At 35.7% G+C, this 21,603-nt stretch overlaps 1 protein-coding gene and 1 pseudogene across 3 annotated transcripts in view; both read left to right on the top strand.

The window, feature by feature from the left end:
- The window catches only part of SHISA6 (shisa family member 6), a 619,326-nt gene that overhangs the window by 37,525 nt on the left and 560,198 nt on the right, over positions 1-21,603 (top strand). The window lies entirely within an intron of this gene.
- LOC103105388 (crooked neck-like protein 1) lies at positions 16,748-18,807 on the top strand (annotated as a pseudogene).

Below are 21,603 nucleotides of genomic sequence, written 5' to 3' on the forward strand. Positions count from 1 at the left end.
AGTGGAATCACACATAGGCTATGGGGGCGGGGGGAGGAAAAGAAAATGATCTTTGTCTCTAATGAATAATGCTTGGAAATGATCAAATAAAATATTATTAAAAAAAGAATTGCACAAAAAATACATGCAAGATAACCTAAAAAAAAAAAATGAAATTATTTTCTTCAGTTAGCATTTGTACCTCTTTATCCATATGGCCAATTTTACTTTTTCAGGAGTTTGTGTCTGCAGGAAACTTTTGTACTCCTTTCTTTATATTTTGTGTTTCTTTTACCAAGTTGTTCACTCTTCTTTCCATGATTCTCATTGATCTCTCATTTCTTTTCTTACCTTTTTTTATACCTCTTTTATTTGATTTTTTTTAATCTTTTTTTTCAACTACCCCTCGAGTTCTTTGCGGGTTTGACACATTTTTCTTTATGTTAACTTTTAACCTCTTTGACCTTGTTGTCTTTATCTGAGTTTTTTGATCTTCTCTGTCACCATAGTGACTTCCTATGATTAACTTCTTTTGTTTGTTTTTTTGCTCATTTTCAAGCCTATTTCCTGACTTAATCTTATGTTACAGTTGGGTTATGTTCCTAGGGTAGAAGGAACACTATTTGTGCTGGGAGGCTGTGTATCTGACTGGTGGACTTATGTAGATGTACTTGTCTGGCTGGCTTATTAGCATGTATCCTGCTTTTCGCTCTTCCAGGTATCATCTGCACTGGACTGTTTCATTCTTACCTCAGTGAGATAAACCTTTTCTGTCAGGCCTCTAAGTCATCTTTGGCCTAGAAAATTATTTTATTTTTCTCTATTCTTTTTTTGGTTCTGGTACTCTGGAGTTTATTTTGAGGTATTTTAATAGTTAGAGTTTAATTTGGGAAAGCTCAGGAAGTTCTTGCCTGATTCCACCATCTTGGTTCCACCTTTTATTATTTCTTACATTATAGGATTCAAATTTTTTTACTTGTATTTTTCTAGGATCTTTAAGTTATCTCTATATATTCCATCTTTGAGATCATTATGCTTTGTTTGTAGGGAAAACATGCTGTGGAAAGTGTTGATTTTTGCTTCTTTTTTTTTAATATTGTCCTGCAGATCTCTGTATTCACATTTCAAATTAGTTATCTTTTCTTTGGTTTCTTTGTTTGGACTTACCACAATGGATTAAAAATAATTTATCTCTCCAGTTATTTCTGCTCTGCAGGCTCTTACAATACTTCTGCTTTTACAATCTTATTTCTTTTAAAACATTTAGGAATAACATTCTATAATTTCAGGTTCTCTTTGGAATCAACAAAAGTCCTCTTCATCTTTGGTTGTTCAATCATTTTCCTTTCTTTTGCAGTATATAATCCTAGATGCCTAAACTCTTTAAAATGTATTTAATTGATTAATTTAGAGAATTTTAACAGGATTACAAAAATCATGTTTTTCCCTTCCCTTCCCCACAACCCCCTACCATAGCCAATTCAAAATTCCACTAGGTTTTACATATATCATTGGTCAAGACCTATTTCCATATTTTTAATATTTGCACTAGGGTGATCATTTAGAATCAAAATCCCCAATCATATTCTCATTGACTCATGTGATCAAGCAATTGTTTTTCTTTTCTGTTTCTACTCCCACAGAGTACTGTGGATTAGAGATATATAGAACTGCTGATGACTTATGCTGGTTTATTTTGTATCCTGCAACTTTGCTAAAGTTGTTGATTATTTCGAGTAACTTTTTGGTTAATTCTCTAGGATTCCTGTCTGCAAAGAGTGATAGCTTGGTCTCCTTATTGCCAATTTTAATACCTTCAATTTCTGTTTCTTCTCTAATTGTTACTGCTAGTGTTTCTAGTACAGTGTTAAATAATAGAGGTGATAATGGGCATCCTTGTTTTACTCCTGATCTTATTGGAAAGGCTTCTAGTTTATCCCCATTTCAGATGATGTTTGCTGATAGTTTTAGATATATACTGTTTATTATTTTTAGGAAATGCCCTTCTATCCCTATACATTCTAGTGTTTTTAATAGGAATGGGTGTTGTATTTTATCAAAGGAGTTTTCTGAGTCTATTGACATAATCATGTGATTTTTGTCAGTTTGCTTGTCAATATGGTCAATTATGTGGATGGTTTTCCTAATATTGAATCATCCTTGCATTCCTAGTATGAATCCTGCCTGGTCATAGTGGATGACGCTTGTGATGTCTTGCTGGAGCCTTTTTGCTAGTATCCTATTTAAGATTTTTGCGTCTATATTCATTAGGGAGATTGGTCTATAGTTTTCTTTCTCTGTTTTTGACCTGCCTGGTTTTGGGATCAGTACCCTGTTTGTGTCATAGAATGAATTTCGTAGGACTCCTTCTTTGCCTATTCTGTCAAATAGTTTGTTTAATATTGGGATTAGTTGTTCTTTGAATGTTTGATAGAATTCATTTCTGAATCCATCTGGATCTGGGGATTTTTTTCTTAGGGAGTACTTAGATGGCTTGTTCAATTTCTCTTTCTGAAATAGGGTTGTTAAGGTAATTTATTTCTTCCTCTTTTAGTCTAGGCAATTTATATTTTGGTAAGTATTCATCCATATCACCTAGATTGCCATATTTGTTGCCACATAATTGGGCATAGTGATTTTTAATGATTGACTTAATTTCCTTTTCATTAGAGGTGAGTTCTCCTTTTTCATCTTGGATACTGTCAATTTGGTTTATTTCTTTCCTTTTTTTAATTAAACTGACTACTACTTTGTCTATTTTATTTGTTTTTTCAAATTACCAGCTTCTAGTCTTATTTATTAAATCAATAGTTCTTTGACTTTCAATTTTATTAATTTCTCCTTTGAGTTTTAGGATCTCTAATTTAGTCTTCATCTGAGGATTTTTAATTTGTTCACTTTCTAATTTTTTAATTTGCATGTCCAATTCATTGACCTCTGCCCTTTTTAATTTGGTAATATATGAACTATAGGATATAAATTTCCCCCTGAGTACTGCTTTGGCTGCATCCCATAGGTTTTGAAAGGATGTCTCATCATTGTCATTTTCTTCAATGAAGTTATTAATTGTTTCTATGTTTTATTCTTTAACTAACTGGTTTTGGAGAATCATTTGTTTAATTTCCAATTAATTTTAGATTTACCTCTCCATGTTCCCTTACTAATTATTATTTTCATTGCATTGTGATCTGAGAAAGTTGCATTCATTATTTCTGCTCTTTTGCACTTATTTGCAATGTTTTTATGCCCTAATACATGGTCAATTTTTGTGAATGTACTATGTGCTTCAGAAAAGAAAGTATATTCCTTTTTGTCCCTATTTATTTTTCTCCACATGTCTACTAACTGTATTTTTTCTAAGATTTCATTCACTTATCTTACCTCTTTCCTATTTATTTTTTGGTTTGATTTATCTAGTTCATATAGAGGAAGGTTTAGGTCTCCCACTAGTATAGTTTTTCTATCTATTTCATCCTTGAGTTCCTCTAGTTTCTCCTTTAGAAATTTGGATGCTATGCCATTTGGTGCATACATGTTGAGTACAGATATTTCATCACTGTCTATACTGCCTTTTATCAGGATGTTATTACCTTCCCTATCTCTTTTAATTAGATTTATTTTTACTTTGGCTTTGTCGGATATCATGATTGCAACTCCTGCCTTCTTTTTGTCAGTTGATGCCCAATAGATTTGGCTTCACCCTCTTACTTTCACCCTATGTGTATCTACCTTTCTCATATGTGTTTCTTGTAGACAGCATATGGTAGGGTTTTGGACTCTAATCCACTCTGCTATTCGCTTGCTTTTTTGGGTGAGTTCATTCCATTCACATTCAGAGTTATTATTACTAGCTGTGTATTTCCCAGCATTTTGATTTCTGCTCCTTTACCTGCCTTTTCTTCTTTCCCTATTTCCTTCTACACTAATTTTGCTTTTGAACAGTCCCCCTTGCTCCCACCCTTATTTTACTTCCCTTTCTACACCCCTCCCTATAACCCCCCTTATTTTCCCTGTAGTCTTTCTAAAATTAACCCCCTGCTCTCTCCCTGTCTTGTACTGCTTCCCTCCCCATCAGACCGTTTGTTACCATTCTACTCTCCTATAGGGTGCAAATTCATTCTCTTCCCCCAATGGATTGGATTGTTTTTCCCTCTTTGAGTCACTTTCAAAGCATGTAAAAGTTGAGTATTTCCTGTCTCTGACCTCTTTACCCTTCCAGTGTGTTGATGTTCTCCCCCCTTCCACCATGACCTTCTTTATGACATATAAATTTACCCCCATTTGTTTCTTTTCCCATTTCTTTTAATATCAACCTATTTTTAAGCTCTAGTTATATATATATACATATATACATATATATGCATACTCTTGTGTATGTATTTTTGCATTCATATATCTATATACCTATTTATGTCTTGTCCTTTCATCCTATACAGTTTGTCACTGTTCTCGCTAAGTGTACTTCTTTTTGCTGCCCAGGTAATAACAACAGTTTTTAAGAGTTACCAATGACCTCTTTTCTTATAGGGATACATAACATTTTAACTTATTGAGTCTCTTAAAATTTTTTTTGTTTTTCTTTTTTCCCCTCTTTTTTAATTACCTTTTGATGATTCTCTTGAGTTCTGTGCTTGTACATCAAATTTTCTGTTCAGGTCTGGTCTTTTCTTCATGAATTCTTGAAATTCTTCTGTTTTGTTGAATAACCATACTTTCCCCTGAAAGAATATAGTCAGTTTTGCTGGGTAGTTGATTCTTGGTTGTAGACCTAGTTCCCTTGCTTTTTGGAATATCGTATTCCATGACTTTCTTTTTTTCAGTGTGGATGCAGCCAGATCCTGAGTTATCTTCACTGTGGTTCCATGGTATCTGAATGACTTCTTCTTGGCAGCTTGTAATATCTTTTCTTTGCTCTGATAGTTCTTGAATTTGGCTATAACATTCCTGGGTGTTGTCAGTTGGGGATTAAGTACAGGAGGTGATCTGTAGATTCTATCAATCTTCACTTTTCCCTCTTGTTCAAGGATTTCGGGGCAGTTTTCTTTAATAATTTCCTGTAATATGATGTCCAGGTTTTTCTTTTGTCATGGTCTTCTGGTAGGCCAATAATTCTTAAATTGTCTCTCCTTGAACGATTTTCTAAATCCTCTGTTTTGTGAATGAGATGCTTCATATTTTCCTCAATTTTTTCATCTTTTGGTTTTGTTTTATAGTGCCCTGCTGCCTTGTGAGGTTACTTGATTCTAGTTGTTGTATTCTGGTTCTTAAAGACTGGATTTCATCCTTAGTGTTTTGGTTGTCCTTTTCCTTTTGGTTGGATTTTCTTTGGAGGTCATCTTTCATCTTCTTCACCTCATCTTTCATCTGTTTTGCCTCATCTTTCATCTCCTTTGCCTCATTTTCCAGCTGGTTGATTTTGGCTTTCAAGACACTATTTTCTGTTTCCAGATGACTTATCTTAGTTTTTTAGTTCTTTTCCCAATTGTCTTCAGCCTCTCTTAATTGTGTTTTGAATTGCATTTTGAGTTCTTCCAAAGCCTGTATCCAATTTGCTGGGATTTCTGATTTTTCCTTTGCTGATCCCTCCCCCTCTGTTTCATTTGCTCTTTGCTCATTACCTGTGCAGAAGCTGTCTATTGTAATTTATTTCTTCTTTTTCTGTTGTTTGCTCCAGTTTACCCCTTCTTTGCTCCCTGTCTTTGGCTGTTCTCTTGCTCCTCTCATTTTGTTTTGGTTTTGGGTCTGTCAGTCTCCCCTCTTGGAGCTTTATGAGATATCTTGATACAGTCTCTAGGGGAGGAATGTTATCTTCCCTGTCCTCTGGAGGCTTTTGATTGGATTGAGTTCAACTGGGTTGGGCTGTATGTGGTATGAAGCTCTGAGGCTCTGAAGACTCCTGGAAGGCTGGGCTGCCTAGGCTCTCTCCAGTTTTCTCCAGCTGCTTCTCCACTGTCCCCAAGTGCCTTTGCCCACCTTCCTAAACTCTGAGGAGTTCTGATGGAATTAGGTTCAACTGGATTGGTCTGGATGTGTCCCGAGGAAATGGTGAGACAGGAGCCCGATGAAGGGACCCAGCCATGGCCCCTTCTCTCCCTGGCTTCCTCCACGCTGTCCAAGCTGGATGCTCCGAGCCCAGTGCCCTGCTGCTCACAAGGTAGACCCTCCAAACCAGCACTTTTGCCCGCTCAGAGTGAACCTCTGCTGCTGCTGCTGGGGGCTCAGCCCTCTGGGTTGTGGGGGAGGGGTCCTGGGACTTTCACTCTGCCTTCCCCTTCGCCCTGAGTATTTTCAGATTCTGGCTTTGGGGGGGGGGTGTACCTTTTGATTTGAGTCCAGAAGGAGGGTTACCCACTTCTGTCCTCTTGTTCTGCTTGAATTTCGGTGCCCTAGGAGCATTCAGTCTGTATCGGTTAAGGAAGGGTCTTCCATGAGGTCTGAACTTTTGCTGTTTGCTAAGCCGCCATCTTGATTCCGCCTCCCCCCTTGCACATTTATTAATTTGAGAATGTCTTGATTTTTTTGTACAATTGATTTAGGTCTTTATGAATCTGAGTAATTCGATGTTTGTCAGAGCTTTTTGTTATGAAGAATTTTTTCCAATTTGTTGCTTCCCTTCTAGTTTTAGTTGCATTGGTTTTGTTTGTATGAAACCTTTTAAATGTCATGTAATCAAAATTATTTATTTTGTATTTTGTAATTTTTTTAACTCTTGCTTGGTCCTAAAACCTTTCCTTTCCCAGAGATCTTACAAGTGTATTATTCTTTGTTCAAATAATTTACTTTTAGTTTCCTTCTTTATATTCAAATCATTCAACCATTCTTGATGGAAGGTGTTAGATGTTGATCTAAACCTAATCTCTTCCATACTGTTTTCCAATTTTCCCAGCAGTTTCTGTTAAATAGTGGATTTTTATCCCAAGAGCTAGGATATTTTGGTTTATCATAGTCTGTCTTGCTGCGGTCACTTACCCCAAGTCTATTCCACTGATCCTCCCTTCTGTCTCTTAGCCAGTACCACATTGTTTTGATGACTGCTGCTGTGTAGTTTGAAGTCTGGTCCTACTAGACCACCATCCTTCACCTTTTTTTTTTCAATATTTCCTTTGATATTTTTGATTTTTTGTTTTTCCAAATGAACTTTGTTATAGTTTTTTTTTCTAATTCTGTAAAGTGTTTCTTTGTAGTTCAATGGGTATGGCACTAAATAAGTAAATTAATTTGGGTAGCATTGCCATTTTTATTATGTTTGCTCATCCTACCCATGAGCAATTAATGTTTTTCCAATTATTTAGATCTAGTTTTAATTGTGTTAATAGTTTTTTATAGTTGTGTTCAAATAGTTCCTGTGTTTGTCTTGGCAGATATATTCTTAAGTATTTTATATTGGCTAGGGTGATTTTTAATGGAATTTCTCTAACTCTTGCTGCTGAGGTGTGTTTTAAATGTATAAAAATGCTGATGATTTATGTGGGTTTATTTTGTATCCTGCAACTTTACTAAAGTTGTTGATTATTTCCACTAGCTTTTTAGTGGAGTCTCTTGGATTCTTTAAGTAGACCATCATATCATCTGCAAAGAACCATAGCTTTGTCCCCTCATTGCCTATTTTAATACCTTCAATACCTTTTTTTCTTCTCTAATTGCTACTGCTGGTGTTTCTAGTACAATGTTAAATAATAGAGGTGATAATGGTCATTCTTGTTTCACTCCTGATCTTATTGCAAAGGCTTCTAGTTTATCCCCATTGCAGATGATGTTTGCTGATGGTTTTAAATATATATTGTTTATTATTTTTAGGAAAGGCCCATCTATTCCTATGCTTTCTAGTGTTTTCAATAGGAATGAGTGTTGTATTTTGTCAAAGGCTTTTTCTGCATCTATTGAGATAATCATGTGATTTTTGTTGGTTTGCCTATTGATAAGGTTGATTATGTAAATGGTTTTCCTAATATTGAACCATCCTAACATTCCTCGTCTAAATTCTATCTGATCATAATGAATAACCCTTGTGGTCACTTGCTGGACTCTTTTGGCTAGTATTCTATTTAAGATTCTTGCATCTTCATGAAGGAGATTGGTTTGGTATCAGAGAGAGTACTTGAACTTAGGTTTTCCTAGTTTCAAAACTGATTCAATCATATCTTGATTCTGCTACATATATACACACATAAATAGATAGTTTGTAAATGATTTCTAAAGGTATATATGAAACCAAAATATTTTAAACATAAATTTTCACAAAATTGATATATCCTAAATGATTCCTATCTTTTCATTAAAGTAGGTCTCAAAGGATCCCTTTAGCTTAATTTGAGTTGCGATTTGGTCCCTAAAATAATAAAAATGCATTCTGTTAAAAGTATTTTGTCATTCAGACTTTTCAATGATAGAGATTAAGTTGCATTGTTCTTTTCCCAACCCCCCCAGGTAGGTTGAATTAGTGAGGCTTGACTCTACTTATGCTATCAATTACGTTTCCCTCTAGGGGCACCTGCTATTTTTTCTCCTCTCTCCTTATTTCCTTTCTTCTAGCCTTTCACAATCCAGCAACTTTGCCTGTTTTGTGATTCCAGGATGAATTGTTCCATTTTATTTATCCTAGAATGCCCTTTAAAGAATCACATAATGTTCATCTGTAATGTAGTTAAGCATTTCTTAGGATTTCTTAGGATTTCAGGATTTCTTAATCTTTTATGTGCCACAGACCCCTTTGGAAATCCAGTGACTTTTATGTACTTCTTTCCCAGAAAAATATTTTTAAAATGCATAAAATAAATTATAAAGGATTGGCAAGGAAGGCAACTATATTGAAATACAGTTTCAAAAGCTTTTTTCAATTCACAAACTTCGGATAAAGATTTCTTTTTTACACTATCAGAGGATCTATTGGGCATGAGACATTACAGAATAAATGTAGTTTTTGAACATCTAGGTAAAGACTCTAGCTAAACTTAAAGTAAGTATGTCTGGGAGAACACAGCACCCCATCTCACTTCCCTTCTGACCCATTATTTCTCTTTCCTGTAATTTTTCATAAAACCAGGTTTAAAAAAAAAACTGGGTAATAAATCACTATCTAGAGGAAGCATTGTCTATATTGAGGACACTTTGCCACATTTACTGATTCTGACTCCTGCTAGGAAAAATACATTGGCCTCTTCTTGCTCACTACCAAGTGATTGACATTTAGATAAAAATTTTAAAGTATATGTAATATATTCCTCCAAAAATCCCTATGTTGTAAATGGTGATTCCCTATACTTTCAAATCTACATTTTATCTCCTCTGGAAATAAATTTTACTTTAATCAGATGAAGGATTTACCTGTAAATTGTTGGGTCATTTTCTCCCCTTTTTGAGGATTTTTTTAAATTTAAGTATATTTCCATTGTTCCATGATTCATGTTCTTCCCTCCCCTTTCTCTCCTCATCCCAGAGCCAATAAACAATTCCACTAGGTTATATATGTATTATCACTCCATATATATTTCCATATTATTCATTTTTGTAGTAAAGTAATCTTTTAAAAACCAAACCCCCCCTTAGAGTGCACAGTCTTCTGAAAGAACAGAAACCTCAGGGCCAGCAAAGGCATTGAGGTACCTTGCGGACAGTGCTGTGCCAGGCTCAGAGTGTGGAAGTAAGGCAGCGGAGAAGCAACTGGAGGGAACTGAGAGCAGTAACACCCGAAATGCTGGTAGGCAGGGGAGGGCAGACTCTGGGCTTCCTTGGGAAGACAGAACAGCTGAGGAGAAAGGACAATATGCCTGGGGCTAAAGCCTCAGACCATCAGACAGATACACAAAGAGCCAGTCCTCCTCAGTCAAATAGATATGGCAAACAGTACAGAAGTACAAAAGCCTCCCAACACCAAGAAAAGCAAGAAGAAGGGGGTGACTTTGGACACATTTTATGGAGCAAAAATACAAAATACAGAGGAGATAGAAGAGGAAACACAAGCAAATGCTCCAAAATCCTCCAAAGGAAATGAAAACTCTCCACAAACTCTTGAAGAATTTAAATCTGAAATGATCAAAAAGATGGAAGCCTTCCGGCAGGAAAAGTGGAAAATAATGCAAAAGGAAATCAACAATTTAAAACACGAAAAAAAAACAACTACAGAAACAGTGTGACCAAACTCAAGAGGAAAACCATGCTTTAAAGGTCACAATCAGGCAACTGGAAGACAATGATCTTGCAAAAGAGCAAGAATTAATAAAGCAAAGCCAAAAGACCAAGAAATTAGAAGAGAACATAAAATATCTCACTGACAAGGTAATAGACCTCGAAAATAGAGGAAGGAGAGACAATTTGAGAATAATTGGCCTACCAGAAAAGCTAGAAATAAATAATAATCTCGACCTCATAATACAAGATATCATCAAAGAAAACTGCCCAGAGATTCTAGAACAAGAGGGCAATACAGGCATTGAAAGAGTTCACAGAACACCCTCTACACTAAATCCCCAAAAGAAAACTCCCAGGAATGTAATTGCCAAATTCCAAAGCTTTCAAGCAAATGAAAAAATCTTACAAGAAGCCAAAAAAAGACAATTTAGAAATAAAGGAATGCCGATCAGGGTCACACAAGACCTTGCAATTTCAACTCTGAATGACTATAACGCATGGAACATGATTTTCAGAAAGGTAAGAGAGCTGGGTCTTCAACCAAGAATCAGCTATCCATCATAACTGACTATATACTTCCAGGGGAAAGTATGGGCATTCAACAAAATAGAAGATTTCCAAGTTTTTGCAAAGAAAAGACCAGACCTCTGTGGAAAATTCGACATCCAAACACAAAGAGCATGGAATAACTGAAAAGGTAAATATAAAGGAAAGGGAAAAGGAGAAAAATGTTATCTTTTTCGTTAATTCAAACTCTCTTCTATAAGGACTACATTTATATAAATTTATATATATATATATATATTAATATGTGGAGAAAATGTAATATGTAACTCTCAAAAATTATATGCATCATTAGAGTAGTAAGAAGAATCACGCATAGGGTACATTTGGGGCATCAAGATGATATGGAGAAAGGGGGGTAGAAAAAAAAGGGAGGGGGGAATCATTGATGGTACTAAGATATACTCTAAGAAATGGGGGGGGACGAAATAGAATATTTTTTTCTTACACAAAGATATACATGGAAAGGGGAGGGGAAGAAAACTCCTATAAGAAGGAGAGGAAGAGAGTTTTTACTTAAACCTTACTCTCAATGGAAATCAACTCTGAGAAGGAAGATCATTCAGATCCATTGGGATCTTGAATTCTATCTTATCGAACAGGGTAAGGGAGAAGGGAAAACCAAGAGGGGTGGGGGGGAAGAAACACAAAAAGGGAGGGAAGAAGAGGGAAAGGGGGAGGGAACAAAAAGGGAGGGACTAAAAAGGGAAACATATCAAGGGAGGGGACGAGGGGGACTGATTTAAAGTAAATCACTGTCTTAAAAGGTTATAGATAAAGAAGAAAGGTCAGAATTAGGGGACGATATCAAAATGCCAGGGAGTTCACAAGTGACAATCATAACTTTGAACGTGAATGGGATGAACTCACCCATAAAACATAGAAGAATAGCAGAATGGATTAGAATCCAAAACCCTACCATATGTTGTCTTCAAGAAACACACATGAGGCAGGAAGACACTTACAAGGTCAGAATTAAAGGACGGAGTAAGACCTTCTGGGCATCAACTGATAGAAAGAAGGCAGGAGTTGCAATCATGATATCTGATAAAGCCAAAGCAAAAATAGACCTGATTAAAAGGGATAGGGAAGGTAAATATATTTTGTTAAAAGGGACTTTAGATAATGAGGAAATATCACTAACCAACATGTATGCACCAAATAATATAGCACCCAAATTTCTAATGGAGAAACTAGGAGAATTGAAGGAAGAAATAGACAGTAAAACGATATTAGTTGGAGATTTGAAAAAATCACTCTCAAATTTAGATAAATCAAATCAAAAAATAAATAAGAAAGAGGTAAAAGAAGTGAATGAAATCTTAGAAAAATTAGAATTAATAGACATATGGAGAAAAATAAATAGGGACAAAAAAGAATACACCTTCTTCTCCGCACCACATGGCACATTCACAAAGATTGACCATACAATAGGTCACAGAAACATGGCATACAAATGCAGAAAAGCAGAAATAATAAATGCAGCATTTTCAGATCACAAGGCAATAAAAATAATGATCAGTAATGATATGTGTAAAACCAAATCAAAAACTAATTGGAAATTAAACAATATGATACTCCAAAATCATTTAGTTAGAGAAGAAATCATAGAAACAATTAATAATTTCATCGAGGAAAATGACAAAGGTGAGACATCCTTTCAAAGCTTTTGGGATGCAGCCAAAGCAGTAATCAGAGGAAAATTCATATCCCTGAGTGCATATATTAACAAACTAGGGAGTGCAGAGATCAATCAATTGGAAATGCAAATAAAAAAAACTTGAAAGCGATCAAATTAAAAATCCCCAGAAGAAAACCAAAATAGAAATCCTAAAAATTAAGAGAGAAATGAATAAAATCAAAAGTGATAGAACTATTGATTTAATAAATAAGACAAGAAGCTGGTACTTTGAAAAAACAAAAAAAATAGACAAAGTACTGGTCAATCTAATTTTAAAAAAAGGAAAGAAGAAAAGCAAATTAACAGCATCAAAGATGAAAAGGGGGACATGACCTCCAATGAAGAGGAAATTAAGGTAATCATTAAAAATTACTTTGCCCAATTATATGGCAATAAGTATGCCAATCTTGGTGATATGGATGAATATATTTACAAAAATATAAACTGCCTAGACTAACAGAAGAAGAAATAGAATTCTTAAATAATCCCATATCAGAAAATGAAATCCAACAGGCCATCAAAGAACTTCCTAAGAAAAAATCCCCAGGGCCTGATGGATTCACAAGTGAATTCTATCAAACATTCAAAGAAGAGTTAATCCCAATACTATACAAACAATTTGACATAAAAAGCAAAGAGGGAGTTCTACCAAACACTTTTTATGACACAAACATGGTACTGATTCCAAAACCAGGCAGGTCAAAAACAGAGAAAGAAAATTATAGACCAATCTCCCTAATGAATATAGATGCAAAAATCTTAAATAGGATACTAGCAAAAAGACTCCAGCAAGTGATGAGAAGGGTCATCCACCATGATCAAGTAGGATTTATACCAGGGATGCAGGGCTGGTTCAATATTAGGAAAACCACCCACATAATTGACCATATCAACAAGCAAACCAACAAAAGTCACATGGTATTTCAATAGACTCAGAAAAAGCTTTTGATAAAATACAACACCCATTCCTATTAAAAACACTAGAAAGCATAGGAATAGAAGGGTCGTTCCTAAAAATAATAAACAGTATATATCTAAAAAGGTCAGCTAATATCATCTGCAATGGGGATAAACTAGATGCATTCTCAATAAGATCAGGAGTGAAACAAGGATGCCCACTATCACCTCTATTATTTGACATTGTACTAGAAACACTAGCAGTAGCGATTAGAGAAGAAAAAGAAATTGAAGGCATTAAAATAGGATAAGGAGGAGACCAAGTTATCACTCTTTGCAGATGACATGATGGTCTACTTAAAGAATCCTAGAGATTCAACCAAAAAGCTAATCGAAATAATGAACAACTTTAGCAAAGTTGCAGGATACAAAATAAAACCGCATAAGTCATCAGCTTTTCTATATATCTCCAACACAGCTCAGCAGCAAAAACTAGAAAGAGAAATCTCATTCAAAATCACCTTAGATGCAATAAAATACCTAGGAATCTATATCTCCCGAGACAAACACAGGAACTATATGAACACAACTACAAAACACTCTCCACACAACTATAAGTAGATCTGGTCAATTGACAAAACATTAACTGCTCATGGGTAGGACGAGCCAATATAATAAAAATGAACATCCTATCCAAACTTATTTATCTTTTTGCCATACCCATTGAACTCTCAAAAAATTTCTTCACTGATTTATAAAAAACCATAACAAAGTTCATTTGGAAGAACAAAGGATCAAGGATACCCAGGGAAATCATGAAAAATATACAAAGGAAGGGGGCCTTGCAGTCCCAGATCTCAAACTATATTACAAATCAGCAGTCATCAAAACAATTTGGTACTGGCTAAGAGACAGAAAGGAGGATCAGTGGAATAGACTTGGGGCAAGTGATCTCAGCCAGACAATATATGATAAACCCAAAGATCCCAGCTTTTGGGTCAAAAATCCAGTATTCCATTAAAACAGCTGGGAAAACTGGAAAACAGTGTGGGAAAGATTAGGATTAGATCAACACCTCACATCCTACACCAAGATAAATTCAAAATGGGTGACTGATATGGACATAAAGAAGGAAACTATAAGTAAATTAGGTAAACAGAGAATAGTATACATGTCAGACCTTTGGGAAGGGAAAGACTTTAAAACCAAGCAAGACATAGAAAGAGTCACAAAATGTAAAATAAATAATTTTGACTACATCAAACTAAAAAGCTTTTGTACAAAGAAATACAATATAACTAAAATCAGAAGGAAAGCAACAAATTGGGAAGCAATCTTCATAAAAACCTCTGACAAAGGTTTAATTACTCAAATTTACAAAGAGCTAAATCAATTGTACAAAAAATCAAGCCATTCTCCAATTGATAAATGGGCAAGGGACATGAACAGGCAGTTCTCAGCCAAGGAAATCAAAACTATTAATAAGCACATGAAAAAGTGCTCTACATCTCTTATAATCAGGGAGATACAAATCAAAACAATTCTGAGGTATCACCTCACACCTAGCAGATTGGCTAACATGACAGCAAAGGAAAGTAGTGAATGCTGGAGGGGATGTGGTAAAGTAGGGACACTAATTCATTGCTGGTGGAGTTGTGAATTGATCCAACCATTCTGGAGGGCCATTTCGAACTATGCCCAAAGGGTGATAAAAAACTGTCTGCCCTTTGATCCAGTCATATCACTGCTGAGTTTGTATCCCAATGCAGTAATAAGGAAAAAGTCTCGTTCAAGAATATTCATAGCTGCACTCTTTGTGGTGGCCAAAAATTGGAAAATGAGGGGATGCCCTTCAATTGGGGAATGGCTGAACAAATTGTGGTATATGTTGGTGATGGAATACTATTGTCCTCAAAAGAATTATAAAGTGGATGAATTCCATGGAGACTGGAACAACCTCCAGGAAGAGATTCAGAATTAGAGGTGCAGAACCAGGAAAACATTGTACACAGAGACTGATACACTGTGGTACAATTGAACGCAATGGACTTCTCCATTAGTGTCTATGCAATGTCCCTAAACAATCTGCAGGAATCTAGGAGAAAAAAACACTATCCACAAGCAGAGGACAAACTGTGGGAGTAAAAACACTGAGGAAAAGCAATTGCTTCACTACTGTGGTTAAGGGGACATGTCTGAGGAGAGACTCTAAATGAACACTCTAGTACAAATACCAACAACATGGAAATGGGTTCAAATCAAGAACACATATGAAACCCAGTAGAATCTTGCATTGGCTATGGGGGAGGGAGGAAAATAAAATTATCTTTGTCTCCAATGAGTAATGTTTTGAAATGACCAAATAAAATATTGTTTAAAAAAAAGAAAGAAAAAAAATTACATTTTCCACGAGCTCAGAGGAACGTTTAGATGCACCAGTGATTCCCTGCCATACTGGGTGTTTAGGGTTTTAAGTCAGCGATGCAGTAAATGTTTGTGTTTGGGATTCTACCATATAGTATACCAGTAGAAAGTAAGAACTTTGTTTCAGTGTCCCAGTTTTCCCTGCCTCCATTGTTTGTAGCAATCTGAACTATAGAACAGATGGTTGATGAAGGATTTTAACTTGCTTCTTGGCAAGTAACCACTCTCCATGATTCAAGGGTACTCTGGGCTCCTGGAGTTACCTGGCTGTTCTGAAGAGGCTAGAAATTTGGGCTTGGGTAAAAGTGATTTTGGTACTAAGTTTCAGACTACATTACTGAGTATAATATGAATAATGGCACACTGCTGACCATGCCTTGAAGTGGTCAGGTTATTTTTTCACATTTTTATGTGTGCAACTTTATTTTCTTTCTAAAGGAAATTGAATTAATTGTAAAAAAAGTAGAAAGCATGATGGGGAGATCTGGCTAAATGGCAATTAGAAAAAGATCTTGGTGGTTGTTGAAGTCAGATTCAACATAACATGGCTAATATAATCTTGGGCTTTTGGGTGACATTATCAGTAGTATAGTTCAGGAATAAGGTCAAGTCAGAACAAAGAATCCTTAGTATAGTTTACCTGGGACATTATTAGTACACAATTAGCTACCTTACAAGAAGTCATTGGCTTTACACCATAGCTGCTACTGTTTAAATGAGAATGACACCTCCCTATTGACTTATGTTTTGGAGTTAAAAAAAACAAAGAAGGGTAAAAATTCACAACCCATCTTTCTTTCAGTTTACAGGAGTTATAAAGAACTTACTACCTGGTGTTCAAAGTGACTATCCCAATGTTCACAGGTGACCACTTGTGAACTCCCTCCCACTTGTGAACTCCAGTGGTCTCTTACTACCTCCAGGATCCAGTATAAAAAGAGGCATGTGGCAATTTCAGTTTAGAGTTGTCTGGTGTTTCTGAGCTAACCAGAGACTACTGGAAGCAGTTTCCCTGGATTTAGGGCACAGAACCACAGATCGGGGCCAGCTCTGAAGGAGTTATAATCCCATCTTGGAAAACATGGCAGCCTCTGCTTTGACCAGAAAGCAATGGATCCCCAAAGTGGCTAAGGTAAAAAACAAAGCCCCTGCTGAAGTGAAGATCACAGCAGAACAGCTTTTAAGGGAAGCTAAAGAAAGAGAGCTTGAGCTTCTTCCACCCCCTCCTCAACAGAAGATCACAGATGAAGAAGAATTGAATGATTATAAACTAAGGAAGAGAAAGACTTTTGAGGACAATATAAGGAAGAACAGAAATGTGATGAGTAACTGGATCAAATATTCACAATGGGAAGAGAGAGTAAAAGAAGTTCAAAGGGTCAGTTCTATATATGAGCATGCCTTAGATATAGACTATCGCAATATCACTCTCTGGCTAAAATATGTAGAAATGGAAATGAAGAATTGCCAAGTCAATCATGTCCAGAATATCTGGGATTGGGCCATCAGAACTCTTCCTGGGGTCAACCAGTTCTGGTCCAAATATACTTATATGGAGGAAATGTTGGGAAATGTTGCTGGAAGCTGGCAAATATTTGAACGCTGGATGGAGTGGCAGCCTGAGGAACAAGCCTGGCACTCATATCAACTTTGAACTGAGATATCAAGAAATAGATTGGGCACCTTGAATTCATGATAGATTTGTCCTTGTGCATCCTCATGTGAAGAACTGGATCAAGTATGCTCGCTTTGAAGAAAAACATGGCTACTTGGCTTGTGCAAGAAGAGTATATGAAAGAGCTGTGGAATTCTTTGGAGATGAATAAATGGATCAACATCTCTATGTGGCCTTTGAAAAGTTTGAGGAAAAGCAGAAAGAATTTGAATGGATCTGAGTCATCTACAAACATGCCCTTGACAGGCTTTCACAGCAAGAAGCCCAAGAACTCTTGAAACATTATACAACCTTTGAGAAAAAATTTGGGGACAGGTGAGCTATTGAAGACATTATCGTGAGCAAAAGGAGATTCCAATATGAAGAGCAAGTAAGGGCCAATCCATACAATTATGATACCTGGTTCAATTATTTGCACCTGGTGAAAAGTGAGATAGGTGTATGAAAGAGCCATTGCCAGTGTGCCACCCATCCCAGAGAAGAGATACTGGAAGCGCTATATATATACCTCTGGATCAACTATGTACTTTATGAGGAGTTGGAGGCAAAGGATCCAGAGAGGACCAGACAGGTATATCAAGCCTGTTTAAAATTGATTCCACGCAAAAGTTTACATTTGCCAAAATGTGGCTACTCTATGCACAATTTGAAATAAGACAGAAAAATCTCCCATTAGCCAGAAGAACTTTGGGGACTTCTATTGGCAAGTGTCCCCAAAACAAACTGTTTAAAGTCTATATCGAATTGGAACTGCAGCTTCGAGAATTTGATCGGTGCTGGAAATTTTATGAAAAGTTCCTGGAATTTGGGCCAGAAAATTGCACTTCATGGATCAAATTTGCTGAGTGAGAGACAATTCTTGGAGATATGGAGAGAGCTTGGGCAATATATGAGTTAGCCATTAGCCAGCCATGCTTAGATATGCCAGAGGTGCTTTGGAAATCATACATTGACATTGAAATTCAACAAGAAGAAACTGAAAAAAACAGAAGTGTTTACCGCAGATTGCTGCAAAGAACACAGCATGTTAAGGTATGGATCAGTTTTGCCCAGTTTGAGCTGTGTGCAGGAACTGAAGAAAGCTTAACTCAATGCAGACAAATATATGAAGAAGCCAACCAAAGGATGAGAAACTGTGAAGAGAATGAAGAAAGGCTCCTGTTATTAAAATCCTGGAGAAACTTTGAATATGAATTTGGGACAGAATCTCAAAAGGAGAGAGTAGACAAACTAATGCCAGAGCAAGTGAAGAAAAGGAGAAAAATTCAGGCATAAAATGGGTCTGATGCTGGCTGGGAAGAGCACTGCCATTACATCTTTCCAGAGGATGCTGCTGACCAGCCCAACCTCAAATTGCTGGCAATGGCCAAATGTTGGAAGAAAGAGCAGCAAGAAAAGGATGCTACAGAGAAAGATCAAGGCAGAGAGAGGGAAGAAGAGTGAAACTTGACTGTCTCCATGTTGGTGCATTTTGATGATTTATTGATACATTTTTTATTTATTTTTATTTATACAAAATTTCTACTCTGCAATCATTGTGACTTGGGAAACTTTTGTGTGATATATATATATACATATATATATATATATATATTTTAAAAATCTGTGGGGAACTTTGTACCTATGATATGCTATTCATTTAAATTTTGCCTGAATATTAAGAGATTGCCAATAAAGGACATAAATTTTTTAAAAATGTAAAAAAAAATCCCAAACCCTACATCCTATACCCACATAAATGTTATGAATCATACATTTTTCTTCTATATTTCTATTCCTACAGTTCTTTCTCTCTATATGGATAGTATTCTTTCTCATAAGACCCTCAAGATTGTCCTTGGTCATTGCATTGCTATTAGTAGCAAAGTTGATTACATATGATCACCCCACAGGTTCAGTTTTTTGTACAATATTTTCCTGGTTCTGCCCATTTTTCTCTGCAACAGTTCACGAAGGTCTTTGAAGTACCTAGCAATGCTACTTGGTTTCTGTTTATCAACAAATTCATTGGAGTGTGATAACTGTAGGGAAAGATTTATTATGGTGTCCAAGCATTTGGCCAGTGTTTATTGTAAGGTCTTGAAGCATGTCTTGTGATTGAGAAAGGAGGGGTTATGTGCATTAATCTTTGGGCTTTGATTTTTTAATTACAGTCCTTTTGGGGTACTAATCTAGGGGGACTGAAGTGCGGTATATATTTATTGATCCTATAAGTATTTGCTCTCATATTAGTAATCATAGCAAGTCCATTAGTTAGGGAAGTTGAGGAGAAGGGACACAGAAAGGGAGTTTGAGGGGGGCTTTCATCTGGGGCTCTGCTTTGCAGACCCCCTTTCCCCAGACCATGACCTTGTCAGCCAGTCAGGGTCTGCTGGCTTCCAGCAACCCAGTAATGGTATGGCTGGATCCAAGGGCAGGAATTCCAAATTGCCTTCCAGAATGGATGGATCAATTCACAACTCCATCAGCAGTGTATTAGTTTCCCAATTTTGCCACCTCCCTTCCAACATTTATTATTTTCCTTTAACGTCATATAGGCCAATCTGATGGGAGTGAGGTGGTACTTCAACATTCTTTTGATTTGCATTTCTCTAATCAGGAGGGATTTGGAACACTTTTTCATGTGATTATTGATAGTTTTTATTTCTTCATCTGAAAACTGCCTATTCATATTCTTTGGCCATTTGTCAATTGGGTAATGGATTGATTTATTATAAATTTGACTTAGTTTCTTATTTTCTTATATATTTGAGAAATTAGATCTTTGTGAGAAAATTTCATGATAAGTTTTTTTTACCCAGTTTGTTGCTTCTCTTATTTGGTTGCATAGGTTTGTGAACTTTAAAAACTACTCCACCCTACACAGACTGTACTTTAGGAGATTTGATTTAGCTACCTCCTTGGGAATTTTATTTGGCGACCACTTAAATCTAGATTTAAAGTCACAACCCTAAAATTATCTGACAGATTCTATTTGTACAAACCCTTTTTAATTTAATGTAATCAAAATTTTTCATTTTGCATTTTGTAAAGTTTTCTGTTTCTTGCTTGGTCGTACATTCCTTCCTTTCTCATACAACTAATAGATATACTATTCTATGTTCATCAATTTATTTGTGATTTTGCTCTTTATATTTAAGCTATTTACTCATTTTGAATTTATCTTGGGATAGACTGTGAGATGTTGATTTAAACCTCATTTTCCCCATATTGTTTTCCAATCTTCCCAGTATATTTTGTAAAAAAAAAAAAATGAGTTATTGTTCCAAAAGCAGGGATCTTTGGGTTTATAGTACACTAGCTAGCTGAGGTCATTTACTCCAAGTCTATTCCATTGACCCACCCTTCTGTGTCTTAGCCAATACCATATTGTTTTGATGATGACTGCTTTGTAGTATAGTTTAAGATCTGGTACTGCTAGGCCCCCATCCTTCAATTTTTTTTTCATTATTCCCCTTGATATTCTTGACCTTTTGATCTTCCAGATGAACTTTGTTATAATATTTTCTAATTCTATAAAAAAGTTTTTAGCATGATAGGTATTACACTTAATAATAAAATATTTTAGGTAGGATTGTCATTTTTATTTTATTAGCTCATCCTATCCATGAACAATTAATGTTTTTCCTAATATCTAGTTTTATTTGTATGAAAAGTGTTTTGTAGTTGTGTTCATAAAACTCCTGTGTTTATCTTGGCAGAAAGATTCCCAAATATTTTATATTATAGAGAGTGATTTTAAAAGGAGTTTCTCTTTATAACTCTTACTGCTGATTTTTGTTGGTAATATATAGAAATACTGATTATTTATGTGGGATTTTTTTAATCCTGAAACTTTGCTAAAATGATTAATCATTTCTACCAAATTTTAGTTGATTTTCTAGAATTTGCTCAGTATACCATCTTATCATCTGCATAGAGTTTAGTTTCCTCATTGCCTACTTTAATCCCTTCAATTTATTTTTCTTCTCTAATTGCTACCACTAGCATTTCTAAAACAACATTAAGTAATAGTGGTGATGATGGACATTCTTGATTCACTCCTGATCTTATTGGGAAGGCTTCTAACACCCCCATTGCAGATGATATTTGCTGAGAGTTTTAAATAAATGCTATTTATTATTTTTAGGAAAGGCCCTTCTATTTCTATATTTTTTAATGTTTTTAAAAGGAATGGGTGTTGTGTTTTGTCAAATGTATTTTCTGCATCTATTGAGATAGTCATGTGATTTCTGTTAATTTGATTATTGATATG

This window comes from Monodelphis domestica, chromosome 2, assembly GCF_027887165.1.
Source record: "Monodelphis domestica isolate mMonDom1 chromosome 2, mMonDom1.pri, whole genome shotgun sequence".
NCBI lineage: Eukaryota > Metazoa > Chordata > Mammalia > Didelphimorphia > Didelphidae > Monodelphis > Monodelphis domestica.